At 45.7% G+C, this 4,977-nt stretch overlaps 1 pseudogene; it reads right to left on the reverse strand.

The window, feature by feature from the left end:
* Window positions 1-1,194: 1,194 nt before the first annotated feature.
* LOC133363081 (endogenous retrovirus group 3 member 1 Env polyprotein-like) lies at window positions 1,195-3,120 on the reverse strand (annotated as a pseudogene).
* Between the last annotated feature and the right edge of the window lie 1,857 nt (window positions 3,121-4,977).

A 4,977-nucleotide genomic window follows, 5' to 3' on the forward strand; every position in this document is an offset into this window, starting at 1 on the left:
CCCATCTGCATTAGACAAAACAGCCCCCTGGTCTCAGGCGGTGGATTGAGGAAAGTGATGGATTATCACGCCTTGCCCTTCTGCTGCTGCCTTCACCTTCTGCAGGGCTGCCCATGGCTGCCATGTTGCTTTCTCACTCATTGCTGCTGCTGCTGCTGCCGCCCTCCAACCCTTCCATCCCCTTTGCAGTGGTAGCCAGCAGGGGCCACTGCATCGAACTCTAGGAGTGCCACTGGCTGGTACACTCCTATAGGCCTCTCTGGGTTGTTATTGTTATTATTATTTGATTTATATCCCACCCGCCCTCCGAGCAGGAGCCCAGGGCAGCAAACAAAAGCACTAAAAACATTAAAACATCATAAAAACAAACTTTGAAACACATTAAAACAAAACATCTTCCAAATGTTACTTTAAAAAAGCTATGAAAACATCTTCTAGGATTAAAAACATTTAAAAAAAGAAAGTTTAAGAACATATTAAAAAACAATTCCAACACAGATGCAGACTGGAATAGGTCTCAACTTAAAAAGATTGCCCAAACAGTACTCTGATATGGTGTCTTTCCATAGAGAGAGGCACTGCAGGCAAGGTGAGGACTGCAGGATTTCTTCCTGAGCAAATTTACAGGATTGGGCCACACCTCTCTTTCTACAAAGCAATTAATAGCAAGTTTCCTGATGCAATTCTCCCTCCTTGCACAAACCAGATTTTATTGCTTCATTCCCAGGACGATATTATAGATTAGCATCTACTAGCAGTGCATTCAGTTTTTGCAACATAGCAGCGAGCACCAGAGGAACATGAACTTCTAGGAATAAACTCTGCTAAAGTGGCAATCTAGGGTGTAAACCACTGGCTGAATCTATGAAACTGGCTAATATATGGATATATTGACACATAATTTACACAGTAGGAAGTTAGAACTGTTACGGTATAAGAACAGAGTCTCAGGCCCAAATTCGGTTCAACAGATGGCTTTATTGCTAGCAGAGGCACAGCACTTTTATTCAGTTACAGGCAACAAAGATACAAAGATACAATTCTCCAACTGTGAGCTTGGTAATTTTCCATTCTAAAGCGATCTTCTGCGCTTGCGCCTCCCTCTGGCCTACGTGTTAAACCCTCCTTTACTAATGGCGTTCTGCTACCCTCACAGTCCTCCCCTTGATACTTCACTGACCCTCACTAAGAGGTTCAGGGAGTATCATTCTCACATGTAGCTATGGATCTGTATTCATACAACGCCATTAGCTGTACTGCTGTCCTCCTGTCTGCTATGTTTTCCATCATGTTTCTTAGCCCTTGCATAATCAGAGGTAAAATACAAGGTAACAAAACACACATCAAAATTCCCACAAGTATTATTCCAATGATACCTCGTATCCCTCCTACCCATTGGAACCATGGGCCCAATCCTTTCGCCCACTCAAATCCTTTCCATGTTTGCACAGGCACATGTGCAAGCTTAATTATTTTATCAGTTATGTCTTCTATTACTTTTCCATTATCATCAATGTGTAGACAGCAATTAGTCAAATTAAACTTCCCACAGACTCCTCCTTCCGCTGCCAACAGGTAATCAAGGGCGAGCCTGTTTTGATATACAGCATTCCTAAGCTGGGTCTGTGTTTTAGACAGGACAGTCTAGGCTCTTGCAGTTTCATTCGTTATAAGTTCAAGCACCGCCTGTAACCGAATTATTCTATTCAACATGTAAATTGGGGTCCTGTACCCATAAGACCCATCCTGGGCCCAGGTCGCAGGTCCATAGTACTGGACTATTCTCTCAGGGGGCCACTCATCATCCTTCCAGTCACCAATCTTAATCGTCATTCTTTTTTTTCTATCATACACTGGATGTCCCAACCGAACCCCTGCACTGAGGGGGATGAGAAAGAAGGATGGTCTGACCTCTCCTAGGGTACAAGTTCCCTCCCAGGGTTCGGGTAGTTTGGAATAAGCATATTTCCCACAAACCCAGTAAAACCCTGGCAATGCTTTCCAGGAATTATTGTTAACAACTGATAAATTTAATCTTAACTTTAACTCCAATGTCCATAACAGGTTAACCGGAATCATAGAGGCATTGGGCCAATAACTAACAGTGGACTGGTTCAAAATGGTCATGGTTTCACAGGGCATCTGACCTATCTGCGGGGCTCCGGGGGAGATTCTTTGTACGCACCAATGACCAACAAGGGTAGCCTTCAATATCCATTGACTGTGGGGGTTTGAGACATTGGTAGTGTTATAGGGCTGACTAACATTCAACTCAGCAGCTTCCCAGGGCCAGTGATCTCCAATCTGAGTCCCCCCACAAACATAACAGTTGCTGATATTTAAAGTGGTGGCAACAGTTTCTGCAAAAGTAATAAACAAATTTCTGGCCACTTCAGGCACCTGAAAAGGGGTTTTTATTTCCTCCCAGAATTCGGAGAAGAAAGTCTGCTGCAAGGTATGACCCGCTTCTGTCAATTGGACGAGTTTCAGATAAAACAATCCTAATGGGTCCTTTCCCCGGCCATGAATGCGTAACCCAAAGTGTTGCCCAAACTTACTCAGAAAGGCCTGTGAATTATTAATAGTAAAATTTACATAATTACACTTCCGAGGCCCGCAGTCACTTTGTACTGTGACCTTAGAAAGATGAGCACTTATCCCGGTAGTTTGCCAGGTGGCCCAGCCCACACAGTTCCAGTAAGGACATTGATTCATGCATTCAGTACTTATTCCTTTTTCCGGGCAGATGTATTTGTCATTCCATGTATAGGTCTTCTCCCAATCATAACCTCCACATTGGTCAGGCCATTTTGAAATCTCACAAGGCTCAATTTTGATCCACGCTTTAGTATTAGGGGTGGCTAACCTAATTTGGGAGAGCACCCGTCCACTCTGCGTGCCTTCCCTTACCTGGAGCCACCACTGTTCAGGATTTTCTTTGGGGTCATAGCAAGTTGTCTGATTTCCCTGAGTACAGACTGAGTAACTAACGTTACGAAACTGGCAAGTGACAGTTGTTCCTTTACAACTGAATTTACTCTGATAAACTATAGTGTCCTGGATATTGTTATGGTTCCTAACAGTCTTAATACAAATCCTGCATAATGGGAGGGAAGCCATTTCACAGTGGGGAGGAAACAACAGCAGCATTAGAATAACCCCAAACTGGAACAGTATAATCAAATAAGACAATTTACAACAGGGCATTCTAGTTGAAGTTGGGCAAATCTGAATCTTCGGGCGGTGTCCCACTACTCTATCCAGGACGGTTGGGGATGCAGCGCCCTCAGCTATTTCGCTCCCTCAGTTGCCGGTCCCGAGGAGGCTTCTCCCGTCGCGTCCCGCGGGGTGGCCTCCCTTCTCAAGGTCATCTTCAGGTCTCTCTGGTTGGCAATCGTCCATCCTTCCGGAGAGGCTATTTTAGCACGACTCCAGTGGATCCAGGTAGGGTTTCCTTCGACCTTTAAGGCAGTAGGGGTAGTTAATAAGACAACAAAAGGTCCTTCCCAAATTTTTCCTTGTAACTTTTGACCCATACTGTATCTCCGGGGCGGAATCCATGGACAGGGGTGGTGAGTCCCAAGGGGCTCTGTTCTGTGTACTGACCTATCTCTAGAACAGTTCGGTTTAATTCTCTTAAAATGCGCTTCAGGTTTATTTCCCCCCTTAATGTCAGGGTATCCACTGCCACAGGCAAAGGTGGTGGCCTCCCGTAAACCAGTTCATATGGGGTGAGACCATTAGCTCCAGGTGTACATCTCATGTGTAGCAAAGCCACCGGCAGCATCTGAATCCATTTAGTCTTTGTTTCCGCGCACATTTTCCTGAGGTGCAATTTCAGGGTCTGATTGGCCCGTTCAACCGCTCCGCTGCTCTGAGGTCTCCAGGCACAATGGAGTTTCCAGTCCACTCCAAGAGCTCTGCTGAGTTTTTCCGTCACTTCAGCTTGAAAGGCTGTGCCGTTATCACTGTTAATCTGTCGGGGCAACCTGTACCTGGGGATGATGTCCTCAAGTAAATGCTTTACTACTCCCTTGGATCCTTCAGACCGGACTGGCCAGGCCTCAACCCATCGGGAAAAGGTGCATACAGTCACTAATAAAAGTTTGTAGCCCCCGGCTGGTGGCATATGGGTGAAGTCCACCTGGATCACTTGAAACGGGCGACTTCCCCGGAGAATCTGGCCTGGTTCAGGGACGGGTCCTCTTCGGGGATTGCTTCGGGCACAAGTTACACATCGTCGAGATGCTTCAGTGCACAGGGAAGCAAGTTTATCAATAAACATAGTCTTCTCAATTAAGTATCGGAGTGCCTCTTTTCCTAGGTGGCATTTATTGTGCATATGGAAAACGGCCGTACGGGCTAACCTTTGGGGTACCCAAATCCTGCCATCAGTAAGAACATACCAGCCCCGTTGAAGGGTATAATTTTGTCTCTGACTCTCCTCAATTTCTTCCTGGGTATATTGCGGGCCCTGAGTCAGAGAGGGTAACGAAATAGTCATTATATTGTCAGTCTTGGGTAAGGATTCTAGGGCGGCTTCTTTGGCAGCCTTATCAGCTCTAGCATTCCCTCTAGCCACAGGGTTAGCTTTCCCTGTGTGGGCTCGACAATGGATTACAGCTACTTGTGCAGGCTTCCAAATGACTTCCAGTAATTGGTGAATTTCAGGGGCATGTGCCACTTCCTTGCCTTCTGCAGTCAGAAATCCTCTTTCCCAATAAAGGGCTCCATGTACTTGAACAGTTAAGAAAGCATATTTAGAATCGGTGTAGATGGTAACCTTTTTCCCTTCAGCCCACTTCAAGACTTCAATTAGGGCTATGAGTTCAGCTTTCTGGGCAGACGTACCAGGTGGCAGAGGTTTAGCCATTAGGATTTGATCTTCAGTGACCACAGCATACCCTGCATGCCAGACTCCGTTTATGATAGAGCTACTTCCATCAGTAAACAATATAACTCCCCCAGGGATTGGCA

This window comes from Rhineura floridana, chromosome 8 (genome assembly GCF_030035675.1).
Source record: "Rhineura floridana isolate rRhiFlo1 chromosome 8, rRhiFlo1.hap2, whole genome shotgun sequence".
Taxonomy (NCBI): domain Eukaryota; kingdom Metazoa; phylum Chordata; class Lepidosauria; order Squamata; family Rhineuridae; genus Rhineura; species Rhineura floridana.